Source organism: Panthera pardus, unplaced genomic scaffold (assembly GCF_024362965.1).
Source record: "Panthera pardus isolate Hobbes unplaced genomic scaffold, ASM2436296v1 HiC_scaffold_11, whole genome shotgun sequence".
NCBI classification, from domain to species: Eukaryota; Metazoa; Chordata; class Mammalia; order Carnivora; family Felidae; genus Panthera; species Panthera pardus.
In genome coordinates, this window is record NW_026526666.1 from 2,363,958 (window position 1) to 2,386,009 (window position 22,052).

Below are 22,052 nucleotides of genomic sequence, written 5' to 3' on the forward strand. Positions count from 1 at the left end.
AATGGAAATCACGATCAGCTGGAATATGAAATGAAGTCTCTTGAATGAGAAGTTGGTTATTTTTTTAGAGGTGACCCAGAGATCTTTAGTTTGAAGGCAATGACTTTTTTTTTTTTTTTGGCTAAGGGTATTTGGATGCTTTTTTGTCACTTGAGTAGCTTGGAAAGTAGGAGCAGAATAGTAAAGGTTCTACTCAACAATATAGTTCATAGCTTTTGTGGAGGCTTCTGAAAACTTTTAAAGTCAGGTGACTAATACGATTTTCTTTTTGAAGTTCAGAGAGATGTGTTCAGAGACATGCAGGTGAGCCCTTTCTTTTTCAAGCTGAAGATTACAACATACTAGTAGGTTGGTTATTTTGTTTTTAAATGTGCATTCTTTATTTTCCTCCCAGCAATTCCTTTATAATCACTTTCATTTCTCTTTTCACTCCTCTCCCTCTATCTCAAAAAAAAGTTGGGAAACTCATGTGATACCCAGGAAAACTTTTAGTCTTTTATACCTCAACCACCTTTTCAGACTGTCTCAGTTTTAAACAAGCTAAGTGAAAGAAATTCAGTATTTTCTGAGATACGAATATTATTACCAGTACGTTTGTATGCAACAGATTCTGCTTACTGTAAATCATTTTTGATTGACAAGATGTACAGACCGTATTATTAGGATGCAGAAAGAAAAGTAGAGGAGGCTTTCAGAAGCAGAATTAATATTCCTCAAAAGTCAGAACTATTGCCTGTTGATAATTAATGAGACATTCAAGTCAAATTTTCAAGTTAGCTTTCCAAACGATTTGGATACCACACTGCAAAGTATTTCTAATTTTTCTGAGTAGAACCTTTCATTATTCTTCTTATAGTTTTAAGGTATTACCAGATATAGCTTTTAATTGGAATATACTGGGCAGTTGGAAACATATTTGAAACTAAATCAGTATTCAAGATTAAGATTTATTTTCAAGTGGATGTCCATTAAAAATCAAAAATATTTCAGGACGAATGTGTGTTTCTATATATGGCTACTAAATATAATAACAATAGAAAAGTACATCCCCTTTTTGTTTTGGAGGCTCCACGGTCAAGGCAATTGCTTTTGAAATCTTGGCTATCTAAATGTTTTTCTGCTTTGTTTTGGATATCTGTAAGTTTTTGTAAAGTTAGCATTCAGCAAATTAATTGAAGTTACTGGGACACATTTAAATTACTGAGTAAAGAACTTCTTTTTTAGTTTCAAATGTATGACTTTGGGTTTTAGAGTAAAAACTACAAAGTTATTTGTGGGTAAACTAAAAACGTTGCACAAGTGACTGAAATAAAACTCTTGGAATAAGTTTTGAGGGGGGGATTGGAATCTCCAAAAGGCTAACATTTTACTCCTTTTTAACATTTGAAATACCCTGTTGTAGTCCCTAAGAATTCTCATCACAGAGTATATGCCAGACTATAAAATACTTATTTTTAAAATGAAATCTATATACTGACTTTATCAATCGTCTTATTGTGCAATCAAAATTAGAGTTCTTTGGTTTGAAAACAACATTTAGAGCCTCCAAATGACTTTTTTAAGACTTATTTAGCTTTGTGGGTGGTATTTTCATGCAAATAAGTAAGGGTGGGTTTTATATTTTGTAGAAGTTTTTGGTCCTATTTTAATGCTCTTTGTATGGCAGTATGTATATAGTGTGTTAAATTCCTCAAAACTGTCCTTAAAAAACTTTGAAGTTAATACTTTTGTGCAACTGTGTTTTGAATAAAGCCATGACAGTGTTAAAAAACAAAAAAATGCAGCACTCCTGATTATTTTGTTTCTGACTGTTCCCTGTTTTTTTTTCTTCTTCTTTTTTTTCTTTTTTTCTTCTTGCTGTAACTTAAAAGTTTTTGAAATTGAATTGCTTCAAATAAATGGAAGATTTGTTAATAGTTTCAGTGTATGACATTCACTTTTTGAACCCTCCAATGGGGCTTTGAATGTCTTTTTAAAAACAGAAACAGCCCGAAAGTTCTCAAACACTTGGATGTCATGTGAGACATTACAGTTTAATAGTTTAACTCATCATCTGCCTTATTTATTCACTTTTGTCCAAGAAGCAGAAAAAATTCTGGGTTCCTTTAACTTTCCTTTTGGAGTTGCAAATTGAGCCAGCACGTTTTGTATTTTGATTTGAAGTCATAACTTTGTTTCCGACAGTTGATGTAACCTATCCATAGTTAACTAACGTGATTATAAACCTGTCACACACCAGTAGTTTTTAAAAATGAATCCAAAGTCTTCATTTATACTGTATAGTATTTTCAGAATACTTAAGATAATATGATACAAACCTAATTCGTGTTTACCTTGAGTAAATCAAACCTGAACCAATATTTTTTTCTGCTCTCTGGGTTATCCAGTGAGAAGTGATTTTTAACATGTTTCATTTGTAGACAGCTTTGGCATGTGTCTATTTATAAAGTCAAGGCACAAGCATGTGAAGTAATGTTTTTGTGATTACTTACAGTTTAATATTGGAAAAGTATTTTAATTACGGAACTCTGCTCCCTGAGAGGTGGAAAATATTGGAGTGTATCTCAACTACAGAAACTGTTTATTGAAATTGTGTGTGTGTGTGTGTGTGTGTGTGTGTGTGTGTGTGTGTGTGTGTGTGTTGTACCTCTTTAAAAAATTCGGGGGTGCCTGGGTGGCTCAGTTAGTTAAATGCATAACTTTTGATTTTGGCTCAGGTCATTATCTCCTGGTTCGTGGGATCGAGCCGGCATGGGATTCTCTCTCTCCCGCTCTCTCTGCCCCTCCCCCACTTGTGCGCGAGCGCGTGCACTCTCTCTCTGTCTCTGTCTCTCTCTCTCAAAATAAGTAAACTTAGGGGCGCCTGGGTGGCTCAGTCGGTTAAGCAGCCGACTTCGGCTCAGGTCATGATCTCGCGGTCCGTGAGTTGGAGCCCCGCGTGGGGCTCTGTGCTGCCAGCTCAGAGCCTGGAGCCTGTTTCGGATTCTGTCTCTCCCTCTCTCTGACCCTCCTGTGTTCATGCTCTGTCTCTGTCTCAAAAATAAATAAACGTTAAAAAAAAAAATTAAAAAAAATAAGTAAACTTAAAATTCAAAACGGTTTACCCCTTGGTTAAAGAAAATGGTAGAATTACACTAAAACTTTTTGATGAAGGTATTAGGTAATGAAACAATTCTGTGTGACATGGTGATTCAAAACACAAGTATTGTTTATTCCTTCTATATTTTAAAGAGAGGCTTTGGAACAAGGGACATTCTCCCAGTTGCTGAAAATTTCGCCTCTGTTCCTCGTACTAGCAATGATACTCTGCAGCTGGTGCTTAATAATAGCATTCTACTACTGCATTCCTTTTTCATGTACTAATGAGCCTAAGATTTGAAAACAAGGCTTGGGTAATTTGGCCCGAGGCAGCTACTTGTGTTAATCTGTTGATCAGCCCTAACTTGAAGGAGAACAGGTTATACCACAAAATGGAAATTACAAAATGGGTTGATCTCCAGGAAAATCTTTATAAAAAGACTTTATATACAGGTAAAATAGTTTCATTTCATACAGAGCTACTCACTTTTTTGGGGGTGGTAAGATCCAAGCAGGGTTACCTCATAATAGCAATTCTGACTAACAATCAGAAGCAACAATGATTTCTTCAAATTTATGAACATTTACAAGTAAATTTTTGCTAAGGCATCATTTGGACCCGGTTACCCATAAAATGCACACACCCACATTACTGGTCTATTGACACAGGCCATCAAATAGGCACACAACACTGATGGAAAAAATCCCATTCTAGCTGTCAGGATGGAACGTTGCCACCGAATACGTCCCTATTTTGTCATCCTCCTATTAAACATTCCGATGACACCATCTTGCAGATGAAGGCCATGATCTGTGCCTCTACTTTAGTGTGATAAACTCACTCCCCAGCCCCAGAATTAGCTCACTGAAGCTACTGGATTTCTCTACTTGTTGGCCTTTTCTCCCAAGTCTTCTGCTGGCACAGAGAAGCCAGCAACGGTGTGCTCGGGGGAGCTGTCACTTATCTAGACAGCTGTGACTAAGGAAGATTGGGGTTGGTAGAAGAATCTTTAAGTGTAACAGAAAGAACTACAGCTGAAGCAACTTTACTTAAGAACCAAAGACAGCAGCACCAGAGGAAACTAGCATCTGCAAGGGAAGCAGCAATTAACTATCACTCTGCAGCTCTGGCAGAGAAGTCCGTGCAAGTCCGGTCCTTTTAGCCATGCATCCCCCACCTTCCTTTTATGAGAATATTCTAAGTTAAGAACAAATTCATTTCTGCTGGGCTGAGGATTTGTAATTTGTAGGAAATTAGTGAAATTTTCTGACTAGGATCCCAGGTGAGGCGTCTTATTTTTACCAAGGTATCTATAATAGGATGTGTGGAGGGCAATATCCCTTGGTATCGTTTTGACACCTGACATTTTATCTTTTTGCAGTTTGATTTCCCACTGCCAAGGTTCCTGGAATATAGCTGAAGCTGTCAGCCCTCCCTTCTCATTTCAAGGACTTCAGCCTTAAGATTTTCTCTAAAGCCTCTTTGCTTGTCACACTCCTCTGGGGCGACTGATTACCTACCACACCCTGTAGGTAATCTTATCCCAGCATCATTGCTTTAGATTCCTGATAGGTTTGAATAAACAGAGCGAGAGATTTTTACCTAAATGATTACACTGAAATAAAATCTTCTAGGGGTACGTTTTTGAGGTGTTACCTATCGTAGTCCTATGGGAGACTTGACTCCTTAAATTTTTACTTATTTCCCCAATCCTCAACCCCTGAAATACAGATAAACCAGTTTTTGTTTTTTGAGAGTACCATTTTTACAACAAGACGCCCTTTAGGGCATCCAGAGTCTCCACCGGATTTGAGCGTCTTGGGGAGAGAACACCAGGCCTTGAAATTAGAGAAATGAAACTCTAATTAGGGAGTACAAGAAATAAAAAGCGCCAATCACTCCAGACCGTGACCCTGACTTGATTCGCGGGATGCGCAACAAAAAGTTCCCCCAAACCAGACCCTCAGATCCAAAAGCCGGAGTCCAGAAACCAGTGGACCGAAAAGAGGAGCGGCCTCCGCTCGAACCGGAGGTACCCGAACGGGTCTGCAAGGGCGCTTTCCGAAACGCTTTCGATTGGACCAGAAATGTCGCACTCCTGGTCACGTGCTCTCGCGCCCCACCTCCCTCCCCTCCCCGCCAAGATAAAAGAGGGCGGCCGCTCGCCCCTAACTTTCTGTGATGAGCTGCGCACGCGCTGTGCGAGCGGCGGAGTCGCGCTGGGAGTCCTGGCGCCAACGGTCGGCACAAAAGCGCCCTTGGTCCTTCTCCCGCTTCCTTCCTCCTGCTGGGTCCGCTCCGCTGACACCCAGGGACACTCGCTGGTCAGGTCCTTAGGACCTTAACTTTATTCATTCTTTTACACTTTCCAGCTCTCGCTTAACGATGTACAGAGCTGTTGTTTTCAAAATTTGAATTAGTCTCAGGTTCATGAGTATCACCCAAGTTAGTGTTGTATGTACGTTTTCGTGATTTCTAAGCTGGAAATGCGGCTGGAGCCGAGGACACTTTGCTTTTGCTTCTTGTTTGTGCATGTTCAAGTTTGCATTCGAGTGACGTTTGTTCGTGAACTTTGCTCCTTGTCTCTAGGAGCTAGCTTGCTATCCTGTGGTGTTCCTATTTTCATTTTCTGTATTAAAGTTCAGTCAGGTTGGTACCTAAGGACGAATCAGTTGTGGAAAATATTAGAGCAAGCAACTGCTTATAGGCAAAGCACTGGAAAATGATACTTAGACCACAAGTAAAATGACAAAAGAAATATAACATAGATTGAGTTTTTTCCCTTTCTCCTAAAAGGAAAGAATGGTTCCATAGGAGAAGTTTTGTAAAGGTCAACAGGCTGAGCATTTAAGGTTTTCTTTTAGGTAGGGCAGCTAAATTGCAGTTTGTTAGAAGTGCCTCAAAACTATTGAGAAACTGTCATGAAATTATACTTTTTATTGGAATTAGTAAGTCACCTTTCATTTCAGATAGTATTTGTGTGTATGCAATTAAAAAAAATTTTTTAATGTTTATTTTTGAGAGAGAGAGAGAGAGAGAGACAGAGTTTGAGCAGGGGAGGGGCAGAGAGAGAGGGAGACACAATCCAAAGCAGGCTCCAGGCTCTGAGCTGTCAGCACAGAGCCTGACATGGGGCAGGAACCCACGAACTGTGAGATCATGACCTGAGCTGAAGTCCGACACTTAACTGACAGCCACTCACACGCCCCTGTATGTAATTTTTTAAAAATGTTTTTATTTTTGAGAGAGAGAGAGCATGTGCATAAGCATGGGAGGGGCAGAGAGAGAGAGAGAAGGAGACACAGAATCCCAAGCAGGCTCAAAGCTCCACAGTCAGCAGAAAGTTCAGGGCAGGCCTCAACTCTACAAACAGAGATCATGACCTGAGCCAAAGTTGGACGCTCAACCAACTGAGCCACCCAGGCACCCCGGTGTGTACAGTTTCTATAAAAATATTAAAGGATGCTGGGGTGCTTGGCTGGCTCAGTTGGTAGAGCATGGGACTCTTGGTTTCTAGGTGGTGAGCTCAAGCCCCACTTGGGTTGTAGCGATTACTTAAAAATAAAATCTTAAAATTAAAGAATGGGTTTATGTGTCTATAGAATTAGCAACTGTACATTTTTTTTTTTTTTAAGAAAAAAAGGTTGGGTTTATGTTTCTATAGAATTAGCAACTACATTTTTTGGTAAGATTTTATTTTTACTTATTTTTTAAAGTTTATTGTGAGAGAGACAGTGCAAGCCGGGGAGGGGCAGAGAGAGAGGGAACAGGATCTCAAGCAGGCTCTGCACTGACAGCAAAGAGCTCAACGCAGGGCTCGAACTCACGAACTGTGAGATCATGATCTGAGCCAAGAGCCACGCGGGCACCACATAAGATTTTATTTTTAAGTAATCTCTACACCCCACGTGGGGCTCAAATTTACAACCCAGAACTTCAGGTGTATACTCTACCAACTGAGCCAGCCAAATACCCCTATAAATGTTTAACTCGAGTAAATCTAATGCCAATAATGTCTCAGGCTTTTTCTTTTTTCTTCCTTCCTTCCTTTCCTTCTTTCTTCTTCTTCTTCTTCTTCTTCTTCTTCTTCTTCTTCTTCTTCTTCTTCTTCAGACTTCATTTTTTTAAAAGTAATTTTTACACACGACGTGAGACTCAAACTCACAACCCTGAGATCAAGAGTCACAGGCTTCACCAACTGAGCCAGCAAGGTGCCCCTTCTCAGGCTTTTTCAATGGCTTTTACAAAACAGTCACAAAATTGGGTTAAATGAAGACCAACTACTTTGTTTAAAATAAGAGATGAGAACATACCTGGATTTTAAGAAGCCAAGATTTTCTGTTGGGTAACAGCATTTCTCAGAAAAGGATTTTCCTTTTGACAAGGTAAATATTTAGGAGTAAGTTCTCCTCCCCTCCCCCTTATATTGGGAAATTGTATTTTTAGCATTGTTTTGATGTTGCCACAGCATTCAAAAATAATTATTGGAGCGCCTGGGTGGCTCAGTTGGCTAAGTGTCCCACTCTTGATTTCAGCTCAGGTCATGATCACATGGTTCGTGAGTTCAAGACCTGCGTTGGGCTCTGTGCTGACGGTGCAGAGCCTGCTTGGGATTCTCTCTCTCCCTCTCTCTGCCCCTTTCCCTCTTGTGCACTCTCTCTCTCTCTCTCAAAATAAATAAACATTAAAAAAAATCTTCTCTAAAAAAATAACTATTAACAGGGGAAGTTGGCAATGAATTTTTTTTTTTTTTTTACAACCAGTAGAACACTGAGAAACTACTTGCTGAGAAAGAGGTTATAGCCATCTCGTCTATATTAAGAGGCCAAAGCATTACACCGATGTGATGATAAATCTTTTCTTTTTGTGTCCTTTATTTTTCCCTTCCACCACTATTCTGTATCAGCCATGAGGTTGCTGTTGGAGTTCAGGGACAAATAAGAGGTCATATAATGTAGGTCATTGCATAATGATGAAATGTCAATTCTGTGGTCTGTCTGTAAGGCTCTGTCCTTCAAAGTAAGATACACTGTGCTGTGATGGTTGTGAAGCTATCACTCCATGTTAGCGATTCATTATTTTTAGTTCACATGCTTGTGATTTACTTTCTTTCAGGTTGTTATGTGTTCAATCTTCACAAGTCATTTCCAATTTACCTGGTGAGGAAAAAACCAATGGAGAGGTTATGTCCACATGTTTTTTTAAGGTAAGGAGGTCTAGAGCTATGATCAAAGGCATAAGATGTGGAAAATTGTTCATTTAACAAACGTTTTAAAGATTTTATTTATTTATTCATTATTATTTTTTAGAGAGGGAGGGGCAGAGAGAGACTGTGAGAGAGGATCTTAAGCAGCCTCCACACTCAGCCTGACTTGGGGCTTTATCTTAAGACCCTGAGATCATGACCTGAGCTGAAATCAGAGGAGTTGGACGCTTAATGGACTAAGCCAGCCAGATGCCACCTAAAGATTTTATTTTTAAGTAATCTCTACCCCCAACATGGGGCTTGAACTCATAACCCAGAGGTCAAGAGTTGTGTGCTCTACTGACTGAGGCAGCCAGGTGTCCCTAATGAACTTTTTAATACCTTTGTTTAAGGCATTGAAGTGCTAGGAAAACAAAGATGAATAATATACAACCCTATCCCTTGAAGAACACAGTCTTTTTTTTTTTAATATAATTAATTGTCAAATTGGCTTCCATACAATACCCAGTGCTCATCCCAACAAGTGCCCTCCTCAATGCCCATCACCCACTTTCCCCTCTCCCTCACCCCCCATCAACCCTCAGTTTGAAGAACACAGACTTAACACAAGATTATGAGCCAAGAGAGAAATGATAGAAGGTAGACAAATAGCAGAGCTGACAACTTGTGCCCAGGAAGTGTGGAGGCTGCCAGAACCTTGTTTTACTCACCTCAGTGAAGATCTGATTTTGTCAATGCAGATGTGAGGGATAGACTCGTGAGGGATAGACCTGTGCCATGAAAGCTCACAGAGACTGATGCCTAAACCTGAGGGTCAACATAATTGGTTTTCAGGGATATTGTACATTTATATTAACTGCAGTATTCTTGTTCAATGCTCTAGATAAGTGTTCTCCAATAAAAATATAATACTATCCACAAATGTGGGCCACAGAAGTAATTTAAAATTTTCTAGTATCCATATTAAAAAAGTAAAAAGAAACAGATAACATTAATTTTAATAATATATTTTATTTAACCCAGTATATCTAAAATGTTATTGTTTTAACATATAATCAATATATACTTATTGCTGAGATATTTTACATTCTTTTTTTCATACTAAGCCTTTGCAAGCTGGGGTGGATTTTATACTTAAGCACAACTCAGTTAGGAGTAGCAACATTTCAAGTACTCATGTGCCCCGTGGAGGTCTAGGATATCCCCTTCCTAGAAAAAGAAAAACTGGGAGGCCAGTTAATTACAGCATGGAATTAGAACTGAAGGTGCTAGATGGTTGGGGGATAAGTTGTTGGTCTGGCAAGCTGGATGAACTTACTTTGATCCCCATTAGAATATACCTTTTTCATTGTTTTAGTATTTATTCAAAAATTTTAAACATTTTATTTATTTTTGAGAGAGCGAGACAGATCAGAGTTGGGGAGGGGGAGAGAAAGGGGAGTACACAGAATACAAAGTAGGCTCCAGGCCCTGAGCTGTCAGCACAGAGGCCGAGGCAGGGCTTGAACCCATGGACTGCAAGACCACAACCTGAGCTAAAGTTGGCTGCTTAACTGACTGAGCCACCCAGGCGCCCCCATTGGTTTAGTATTTATTGTATTAAGCATGTCTTGCCTCAGGAGTATGAGACTACTATGGCCAAATTCTTCTGATTTTATGTAAACTGCTTTCTTCTATTAACATACTTTGTATTCAAACAGGTTTTTAAATTTCTTTACCTCTTTTATATTTGGCCGTGTTTGAGTACAGAGAAGTTAATCTGATTTATATGTGTCTAATCTCTTCACCCACGCAGTTATTTTCTTTCATGGGGGTTAATACCACAATTGGCTAACTTTATCCATGATGTATTTTTAAAAATAAATATTTTTAATTATAAATGTATTTTAAGAACGTAAATTATAATCATATTACTAAAATTTTGGAAAATAGAGAAAAACAAATAAAAGCTACCATAATACAATAATTGTTTATTATAGTACATATTTTTATTTAGTTGGAATCATAGACTATAAATTCATATTGTTAATTTTATCCCTTAATATAATAAGACATAAAAACTTTCCCCCATATTATTAGAATTTCAAATGAAATGGTTTTTGAAACAAATGGAATTTCAAATGAAATAGAATTTTACTCTGTGCATATGCCTAATTTATCCAATGTTTTTTTTCTATTTCTCTCTCTTTGTCTCTCTCTCTCTCTTTGTATAAAAAACACTGTAGTGAACAGCTTAATACTGTGATTGCATTCCCATATTTTAGGGTAGTTCCTTAGAATGAATTCCAAGAAGTAGAATTTCTAGATTAAAGGGCATTAATATTTTTATGATTCTTAATTGCCTATTTTCCCAAAGGACTTTTTTTTGGGTAATGTTTATTTATATTAGAGAGAGAAAGTGAAGGAGGGGCAGAGAGAGGAGACAGAATCTGAAGCAGGTTCTGAGCTGTCAGTGCAGAGCCCGATGCCAGGCTCCAACTCACGAACCGTGAGATCATGACCTGAGCCAAAGTCAGATGCTCAACCAACTGAGCCACCCAGGCACTGCCTCCCCCCCACCCCCAACAAAGGATTTCTAACAAGCTATCATTGATTATGAGAGTAACAGTTTTACTTCACTCATAATGGTTATTATCTGTCGTAAAACATTTACTTATTTAATAGGCTTATACATTCATTTATTCATTAAATATTTATTGAATACTTATTATGCTCCAGGCAATGTCCTCCCAACACAGCAGTGAATAAAACAGACAAAAGTTCCTGCCCTCACAGATCCTCTTGGGAGAAAAAAATCACCTGGATAAATAAATAAAACATATGTGCTAACAGATAAAAATAAAGCATGAAGGAGAATTGGGTGTCATCAGGGTGAGCATTTTAGTTAGAGTGGCTTTTAAAGGTCTCATTGAGTGACTGACAAAATTTGAAAATATATTTTAAATCACAGGCCAAAGAAAACTTGCAAGTATAGAAGCAAGAACTTTTTTTTCCTGAACATTTGAGAATTACTCATGTAATGTTCTTCCTCCCCAAATACTTTGATGTGTTTTTACTGCAGAAATATTTCTCCTACACAACCAAAATGTAACCATCAAAATAAGAGTATTAACACTGAGACATTAATACTATCTTATTCTCATACCCCAGTCAGATTTTGCCAATTGTCTGAATAATGCCTTTTATAAAAAAAGGATCCAATTCTGCATCAAATTGTTGCTTTTAGTTATCATGTCTCTTTAGTATCCTTCAGGCTGAAACAGTTTCTCAGTGTTTCTTCAACTCTTGTGACCTTGATACTTTTGAAAATTCCAGGCCACTTATTTTGTAGAACATCCCCTAATTTAGATTTGTCTGCTGTTTCCTCGTGATCAGACTTAGGGTTATTCATTTCTGGTGGGACTATGACAGAGACAATGTTATGTTCTTATTGTATCTTATCAGGTGACACATAATATCCGTTTGCTCCATTAGGGATAATGTTTACTTTGATCACTACAATTGTAGTATCAAAGATAGTATCTTTCAATCTTGTCCACTGTGTTTTATTTTATTTTTTTAACGTTTATTTTTGACAGAGAACGCGAGCGGGGGAGGGGCAGAGAGAGCGGGAGCCCGATGATCCCAGGTGCGCCCTGTGCTGTCAGAATAGAGCTGGATGTGGGGCTTGATCTCATGTACTGTGAGATCAGGACCTGAGCTGAAATCAGAAGTTGGATACTTAAAATGACTGAGCCACCCAGGTGCCCCTCAATCTTGTCCACTGTAAAATTGTTCCTCTTCTCTTTGTAATTAAGTGTTTTGTGGGGAAAAACTTGATCACATTCCTCATCAGACTTTCAGTTTGTTTGTTTCTATGTATGTGAGCTCATAGTTTCCTATTTTAGTCAGTGAGTGAGTGTCATTTCTTCAGTGTTTAAATTGTTTTTAGATTTTCCCATTGGAACCCCTTCAAGCTTAGCTTCTGTGTCCTTTTGACATGCCCCCGTCATTCTTTGAGCACTTCCTTGTTTTCAGGCATGCCAGCAAGTTCCAGGCTTATCTTGTACTTTCCTGGCCCAGCCCTGGAATCAGCTGTTTCTCTGAGGAGCCCTTAAGAATGCTGTTTTGAAGCCATTCCCTGGGGACTAGGTGTGCTCATTGCTACAGGGATTGAATGGAGTTGATCCTCCCAGGCCCCCCTTTTTTTTTTTTTTTTTAAGAGAGAGAGCGAGCGCAAGTGAGCCAAGTGAGAGACAGAGACAGAGAGAGAGAGAGAGAGAGAGAGAGAAAAGGAGAGAGAGAGGGGGCAGGTGAGTGCAGCTCACCTGAAGTGAGGCACGAGTTTACCCAAAGCAGGGCTTGGGCTCACCTGAAGCAGGACTTGAACTCATGAACTGTGAGATCATGACCTGAGCTGAAGTCAGATGCTTAACTGACTGAGCCACCCGGGTGCCCCTCCCAGGCCCTCTTAATGGACAGTGAATATATGTGTATGTGTTTGTCACTTTTGCATATATACACACACAATATATATACATATCTACCTATCTCTGTATATCTATATTGAAAACCATGGTTCACTCCCAATTTCAATCCAACACCTCAGTGTTCACTCTAGTTTTATCCCCTTTGCATCTTTATACCTCTGTAATCTAACAGAAATTAGTTCCCCTTATCCTCAATTTATTTACTTACTTGATCAAACCCTCTGTGTATTATCAATCTCTTCCTCTGCTGCCACACCTTTCCCTGACTCAATGCCTTTTTTTAAAAATTTTTTTTCAATGTTTATTTTTCAGAGAGACAGAGAGACAGAGAGACAGAGAGACAGAGCACGAGGGAGGGAGGGGCAGAGAGAGAGGGAGACACAGAATCCAAAGCAGGCTCCAAGGTCTGAGCTGTCAGCACAGAGCCTGACGTGGGGCTCGAGCTGGTGAACTGTGAGATCATGACCTGAGCCAAAGTTGGACACTTAACCAACTGAGCCACCCACGTGCCCCTCCATGCCTTTTCTAACCTCATTCAGCATGCCTCCACCTTGCTCAGGTCTGACATCGCATGCCAGGCCATCCCTCTGCAAGGGTGCCCTCCTTACCCTTCTTGACTCTGACACACCACTGTGGGCTAGTCTACCTTGTTCTGCCCCATCCTAATGTCTTTAAGACTGAATTGCTTAGGAAAGGAAGGGAATGGGAGGAGGAAAAGTGAAGGAAATTTTTAGTGAAGACCCAAAGGAAATGGAAAAGCTAACTCTTTGATTCCTTGGTAAGACCACTCCAGATAAGGAGCATGGCTGGTGTGGTGGAGGGATACCAAGGCCATGCGGCTGGAACAGTGTAAACAAGAAGGATGGAAACATTAGATAAGCTTATGGAGATAAAGGGTAGAGAAGGGTAAGAAGGGGATAGATCAGGTAGGGCTCCTAAGGTCTTTGGATTGTACCCTCAATGAGAATGAGAAGTTATGGGAGAGCTGAGCAAAGGAGTGAGGGCATCTATCTTAGGTGTTAAGAGGTTCACTCTGGCTATTCTGAAAACAGGAAGAGGGGCAAGGACAGAAGCCAGAACACCAGTTAGGAGGCTATGGCAATAATCCAAGAGAAAGATGATGGTGGCTTGCGTCCTGGTGGTGATGGGGGAGGTGAATTGAATTCTGAATGCGTTTTGGAGGTGGAGCTGACAGGAATTGCCGACCGATGAGATGTGGCATATGAAGGAAAAAGTGGAGTCAGGGTGGTACCAATATTTTTGGTCTGGGCGACGGGAAGAATGGAATTGCCATTACTTGAGAAGGGGAAGACTGCAGGAGAAACTGGTTTGGGAGAGGGAGGCTCAGTAGTTCAGACTGAGATACATTTTCATTAAGTTTGAGTCACATGTTAAAAATCCGAGGAGAGATGTTAAGTGGGCAGCTGGCATTCCAGTCCAAGCTGGAGATATAAATTTGGGGAATCATTGATAAATAGATGCTATTTAAAACATGAGACTGGATGAGATCATTAGGGAATGAGTAGAGATTGAAAAAAAGAGAAGTCTCAGTACTGAGTTCTGGGAACACTTCAACATACAGAAGTTGGGGAGACAGGAGCAAACGAGACTAAGAAGGACCTACCAGGAAAGTAGGAGGAAAAGTAGGTAAATAGGTTACCTCATTGTTGCTTTCATTTATATTTCTTTCACGACTGGTTGCAAGTTCCATTGTAGATTGTTTATAACATTTATCAGGTGGGCTTTTACCATTTGATTTAAAATAAAATTGTATTAATTTGTTCACGTAATAGGGACTTTAATCCTTTGTCATACTACATAAAACTATTTCTTCCATTCTTTTAAAAAAATATTCATTTGAGAGACAGTGAGAGAGCGAGTGCAAGCCGGAGAGGGGCAGAAGGAGATGGGATAGCACAGAGCCTGATGCGGGGCTTGAACCCATGAACCCAGAGATTATGACCTGAGCCGAAGTTGGGTGCTCAACTGACTGAGCCGCCCAGGTGCCCCGTCTTTTTATTTTGGTTATATGAGTGTTCAAAATATTTATGTAGTAAGTCAATTAGTATTTTTGTTCGTGATTCATCTTATCCTTATGAAGCCTGGAAATTCGTCTCATCTTCCGGAGATTTGATGATCATTTAATTCTACTTTATTCTAACTTTTCCGTACCTTGATTTATTTTGATTGACTTGTTGACTGCCTAGAATTAGTTTTTGTGCATAATGTGAGGTCAGAATTTAAACACATTTCCTCAAGCAGTGGGCTCAGGCAAATACCAGAAAGCATTATTTGGTTCAAGCAGGAATTCAAAAATAGAAAGGTCAGCAGGATTCCTGGGGTCATGTGCTCACTAAGCAGGAGAGTAGTGTGTTTGCTTGAGTGTACCAGGTGTGCAGGGTCAAACATGGGAGTGTCCTTGAGATTGGAGCTGAATTTCGGTGTCAAATGGCCTGAGTTTGGGTGCTAGCTCTTTAGAGAGGAGCTGGGAATGTTAGCTGCCCAGCGCTTGGGTATTTTGGGGGAAGGTGAGATCAGGTACCTCCAGATACCAGCCAGCTCATTCTGGATGATTCTTTGGACAATCTTTGTTGTCTCTCCACACCCTCAAATTGTTAGTTATTCCAACACTACTTATTATTGAATGATCTATCCATTTGCCAGTGATTTGTGATACCTTTTTAAGCATATATTAAATCTTATATTTTGTATTTTACTTATGTCTAATTATTTGAAAATGTTAGTACCATTAACATCAGGATTAACTTCATGAAGTTAAAATTTCAACATATATTAATCTAATCTGTAAAATGTACTATCATTTAATACAGGGTATGTTAGAGTTAAAAAGAAGCATTACTATATGTATTTACTATTCCTATTTCTGAGAAGTCTTAAGTTCTATCTCTAGTATCAGTAGGATTTTCTCTCTAGCTTGAATGCTTCAACAGTAGGGAATATTCAAATAAAGACAGTGCTTAAAATAATGGTTTTCTACTTGATTAAAGCAGAAATTTGCAAGTAGGTTTATTTTCATTTCACTTAAAAAAATTTTTTTTAATGTTTACTTATATTGAGAGAGAGAGAGACATAGTGTGAGCAGGGGAGGGGCAGAGAGACAGAATCCGAAGCAGGCTTCAGGCTCTGAGCTGTGAGCTGTGAGCTGTGAGCTGACATGGGGCTCGAACCCACAAACAGTGAGATCACGCATGTCCTGAGCTAAGTCAGAAGGTCAACTGAATGAGCCCCTAGGTGCCCCTCATTTTACTTTTGAATACGTTTGATTGTTGTTACATTCTTGAAGATGAGGCATTTATTTATTATTCTTTGTAATTATAAGTGGCTACTAATGTTCTGGTTTATCTTTTTTAGTTACTTAAAAGATGCCCTCCTAATCTGAAAATAAAATTATCCATTGGAAAAAAAAACACAAGATTAATACTGACTACTGAAAATGAGTCTTACCTACAATATATTGAAAGAATAATTCAATAACTGAGAAATGCTTATCTCAGAAACTTGAGGATGATTCAATAATAAGTCTAATCTTAAAACATTAAATATTAAGTTGCGCCTGGGTGGGGGTTCAGTCCATTAAGCATCTGACTTTGGCTCAGGTCGTGATCTTGCGATTCGTGAGTTTGAGCCCCAGATCAGGCTCTGTGCTTACAGTGTGGAACCTACTTGGGATTCTCTATCTCCTACTCTCTCTGTCCCTCCCCGCTCATGCACACTCTCTTTCTCTCTCTCTCTTTCTCTCTCAAAAACAAACAAACAAACATTTTTTAAAAATACAAGATATGGGTCGTTTGGGTGGCTCAGTCGGTTAAGCATTGGATTTCGGATCAGGTCATGATCTCTTGGTTCCTGAGTCTAAACCCTGCACAGAGCTCTCTGCTCTCAGCATGGAGCCCACCTCGGATCCCGTGTCTTCTCTCTCTGTGCCCCTCTCACAGGTTCATGCTCTTTTTCTCTCTCTCAAAAATAAACATTTATATCTATCTATCTATCTATCTATCTGTATAAAATGCTGAAAAGATATCTGATAAAAATGAACATTCTATCTTAAGTAGTTATTACAATGAAATAAAAGGACAACTCAACATGATAAAATCTTTTTCAAAATAAGAATACTATTCTTAGTGGCAAAATAATTAAGAATGTTTCCATTAAAATGAAAGACCTAAATGTAAGACAGGAAGCCATCAAACTCCTCCAGGAGGAAGCAGGCAAAAGCCTCTTTGACCCTGGCTGCAGCACTTCTTACTCAACACATCTCCAGAGGCAAGGGAAACAAAAGCAAAAATGAACTATTGGAACCTTATCAAAATAAAAAGCTTCTGCACAGCGAATGAACAATCAGCAAAATGAAAAGGCAACTTACAGAATGGGAGAAGATATTTGCAAATGACATATCAGATAAAGGGTTAGTATCCAAAATCTATAAAGAACTTATCAAACTCAACACCCAAAAAACAATAATCCAGTGAAGAAATGGGTGAAGAAATAGGTATATCCAGTGAAGACATGAATAGACACTTCTCTGAAGAAGACATCCAGATGGCCAACCAACACATGAAAAAATGCTCAGCATCACTCATCATCAGGGAAATACAAATCAAAATCACAATGAGATACCACCTCACACCTGTCAGAATGGCTAACATTAACAACTCAGGCAACAACAGATGTTGGCGAGGATGCAGAGAAAGAGGATCTGTTTTGCATTGCTGGTGGGAATGCAAACTGGTGCAGCCACTCTGGAAGACAGTATGGAGGTTCCTCAAAAAATTAAAAATAGAACAACCCTGCAATCCAGCAATTGCACTACTAGATATTTATCCAAGGGATACAGGTGTGCTGTTTTGAGGGGACACATGCACCCCAATGTTTTAGCAGCACTATTGACAATAGCCAAAGTATGGAAAGAGCCCAAATGTCCATCAATGAATGAATGGATAAAGAAGATGTGTACACACACACACACACACACACACACACACACACACACACAAACACAATGGAGTATTACTCGGCAATCAAAAAGAATGAAATCTTGCCATTTGCAACTATGTGGATGGAACTAGAGGGCATTATGCTAAGTGAAATAAGTCAGAGAAAGACAAATATACGATTTCACTCATATGAGGACTTTAAGATACAAAACAGATGAACATAAGGGAAGGGAAGCAAAAATAATATAAAAACAAAGGGGGGGACAAAACATAAGAGACTCTTAAATGTGGAGAACAAACAGGGTTACTGGAGGGGCTGTGGGAGGGGAGATGGGCCAAATGGGTAAGGGGCATTAACGAATCTGCTCCTGAAATCATTGTTGCACTATATCCTAACTAACTTGGATGTAAATTAAAATAATAATAATTAAAAAGAATGTTTCCATTAAAAGGAGCAAATTAAGGATGCCTGCTGTTGCCTGTGCAAATAAATGAAGACCAACCAAATGAGAAAAACAAAGACTATTTATTCTGAGTTTGATATAGCAAGGGAATCCTACTGTCACTGGAGTTTTGTCAGTTACTCAAAGGCAGGCAGAAGATTGGGGAAGCTTTATAGTGGAGAAAAGGGAAGGTTTCACGTGTGGCCCGCCTGTCTAGAGACTGTTGGCATGGGGAAGTTTGTAGACTGGCTAACTAGAAGTGGGGCATCCTTCTGTGGTTGGTCCCACACGGGGAGTTGGGACCAAAATTAGGGAGGCTGTCAGTTATTAATGAAGTCCTGGCCATTTGGGGCAGATTGTTACAGAAGTGATTGTTCAGCTTCTTGGATTGTCAGTATAGATAGCAACCTGGCTTCCTGTAAGTCTGACTTGTAATAGGCTGGCTTCTTGGGTTGTTTATTGTAGATAAGGGTTTGGTTTCCTGGGGAGGTGGCTGAAGCTTGTGGGCCAAGTTTATATTTTCTATATGGTCTGGCCATTGTCCATTTGTCCATTTAGTCTCTCAGCCACTATTATTAAAAATCGTAATGGGGATCCTGGGTGGCTCAGTAGGTTCGGTGTCCGACTTCAGCTCAGGTCATGATCTCACGGACTGTGGGTTTGAGCCCCACGTTGGGCTCTGTGCTGACAGCTTGGGCCTGGAGGCTGCCTCGGATTCTGTGTCTCCCTCTCTCTCTACCCGTCCTCCGCTCACATTCTGTCTCTCTGTCTCTCAAAAATAAATATTAAAAAAATAATAAAAATGAATAAAAATAAAATTGTCTGGAAATTTTTGACTAATGCAAAAGATAGTAAACAAGTATTTTAATCTAGGGGTTGCAGAAAGTAGATGATGGAGTTTTTATGTTAGACTAAATGTTTGAATTAATAAAGTTGTTCAGGAAAAAGCACTTTACTGTTCTGACAATATTTAGGTAGGGAATGTAATGAAAAATGATTTCATTTACCATATCAAAAAATGCAATTTATAGTTATGCTCTTAATGAAGAGTGTGTTTGATCTATATAATCCAAATCATCAAATTATTACCAGAGAAGAAAACATTGGAAACACCCTCTAATAGAAACACCCTTAATTTTTCAAAATGCTGTTTTGAATGCAAAGCCTAAACATTGTAAAGACTTCAGGCTATCTTAAGTCAGCTTAAAAATTTAATACAGTTTCCATTTAAATTCTCACTGGAATGTTTTGAGGGGCAACTGAAATTATTTCTAAAGTTGATCTAAAAGAATAAACAAAAAGTAAGACATATTTATTCATTCAATAGGTATTTATTGATTTCTGTGTTCCAAGCTCTAGGGATACATTAGTCAGTAATAAGATGTAAGTAAAATGTGATGTCGTCTTTTCTTATGGGTTGTTATCATTAACAAATTTAATTTTATGAGGAAGATGTAGACCTGATGTAAAAAAATTAGTTATAAAATTTGTTTAAACAAATCAAATAAAAATGTGTTACATTTTTTTCTCACTAAATTCTTGTTCTAAGCATCACCAAAGGGAAAACTCCTGGAGGACAGGTGTTTGCATTTTCTACCTTTTGTAGCAGTATCTTGTTTATAATGCTTGTTTATAATCCTTGTTTATGATGCTAGGTTAAAAATGGTTAGAATTTACTTTTCTTGAAATATTTCCCCATAACCTCACACTGTTCTTATTGTTTAGACATAAAGCATAAAGTTGTCTAGAGACATTTTTCCATATCAAAGGAGAAAAAATAAGTTGTGTAAAGAGAGAAATACAGTTAAATCCCTAAAGTACTATACATATTTAATCGATATATTGACAATTCAGGTTAAATTGCTTAGTACAAGGAGCATCTTGATGTCTGCATTGATGCCAGCTGAAAATAAAGAAATGTTCTGTAATGAATTAATTTACTCTGTGGACACTAAGAAGCAATGAACCCATGTTCTAATTGAAAGGCCAGGTGATATTCAAACAGGACAAGAGAAGATGAAGCAAGATAATTTCTGAAGCTTACTTTCTTAAACTGTTAAGTGCTAAGCTAAACTAATTTCTTACATTTCAAATCAGGGAAGAACACATTTTGGCCAATTTAGGAAACAGCATCTGGATTAAATATTCTTGTTTTTCATAAGTACTTTGGAAAAGATGTGTACAGAATTTTCTTCGCAAAGTTTCAAGAGTCAAAATCATAAGCAATAATGAACATTATGTTTGGAGTTGGATCTTTCTAAATTTGTCAGTGGGTGGCAAAGGAAGGAAAGTTTTCTTTAGGGAGTATATGCCATTATTTTAATTATTTGAAGGTAGATTTTAATTATAATTCCACAAAGCATGTCTGAATAATACCTCTAGTTGAGGAGTGTTGTATGGATGCTTCCCATTGGAAGGACCCTCCGGAGCTGCATCACAATGAGGCTCCGAGGCACCATGGAGGGAGCCTTCACAATGGCTGCTTTCACCGTGAAAATACCAGTGAAACGAGATGAGAATACATTGACAGCCAGTTCCCTCTGTCCACATGAAGGGGGTAGGCCTATTTTTCACAAGTTATCAAGCTTAGTTCTCTCCTACAGTAACCTAACATGTTTCTAACATCTACTGAAAAGGTCAGCTTTCTGCTAAAGGGTCACACCAAAGTAGCATTGTTGACTCTTGTCATTTTGTCTTCTGAAGTCAGCTTCTATTTTCTGAATCAAATTTCAACTTTTTTGGCTGTGCTACTGGATTTACTTTATCTCTTGAGATTTCATGGGTAGCTACTGCCACGTGTTTAAATGCACGTGTCATGTCCACTAAATTTGTCTTGCGGTGGTTAGTATGGGTGCTCCTCATTGAATGTGTTTGTCTCCAGGTTTGGCTCTTGGGAATGTTATTTAACTTAAGGTAGATAGCAAGTATATTTTAGTGAAAACATAGTTACCAGCAACCAGTGAAAGAGAACACACATTTTAAAAACACAAACATGATGAAATGTGATTGTTCAAATGGTGAAATGCCAACTTAATGGGATATTAAAAATACTAAAAGGTTCATGAAATGTTTCTGTATTCGTTTCCGATTGCTGCTATATATAGCAAATGACCATAAACTTAGTCATATCATACAAATTAATTTTCTTACAGTCCTGGAGGTCAGAAGTCTGAAATGGGTCTAATGGGGCTAAATCAAGGTGTCCGCAAAGCTGTAGTAGAGAACCCCATCCTTGTCTTTTCCAGCCCCCATTCCTAAGCTCATGTCCCTTTCATCTTCACAGGTGGCCACTGCACCACTCTGACCTCTGCTTCCGTGATCATATCTCCTCTGACTTTCCTGTCCCCTTCTTTCTTAAGGACACTTGTGATGATACTCTGGTTTCTCTTCGGATTGAAGACAGAGCCTTGTGATTGCCTTGGGCCCAGCCAGATAATCCAGCCTAATGTCCCCGTCTCAAAATCCTTAGCTTAAGCATACCTGCAAAACCTCATTTGCCATGTTAGGTAATACATTCACAGGTTCTGGGAATCAGGACATGGACTTCTGGGGAGCAGTGGGGTGATTATCCTGTTCCTTTAAATGAAAACCTAAGGAAATATTTCCTTCACAGGGTTTAGAGTGCTATGAAATTAGCAATGAATACATAAACTAATGTCTAGAATAATTTGCTTAAAAAGTGTTTATTTATTTTGAAAGAGGGGAGCGAGGGGCAGAGAGAGAGAGGGAGAGAGAGAATTTCAAGCAGGCTCCAAGCTGTCAGTGCAGAGCCAGGCGTGGGGTTCAATCTCAAAGTGTAAGATCATGACCTGAGCCAAAATCAAGAGTCCAGGCACCCCTGTGTTATCATTTTAAATACACATTCTAAGCCATTTGGCTGTTCTTTAAAAAGATCAAAGG

The 22,052-nt window shown here is 38.9% G+C and overlaps 1 long non-coding RNA gene across 1 annotated transcript; it reads left to right on the plus strand.

The window, feature by feature from the left end:
• The first annotated feature begins 5,240 nt into the window (after window positions 1-5,240).
• LOC128773448 (uncharacterized) lies at window positions 5,241-12,121 on the plus strand. Its single transcript, XR_008417688.1, has 3 exons — window positions 5,241-5,319; window positions 8,195-8,285; window positions 11,864-12,121. It is a non-coding gene; the product is annotated as an uncharacterized LOC128773448 (long non-coding RNA).
• Window positions 12,122-22,052: the final 9,931 nt, after the last annotated feature.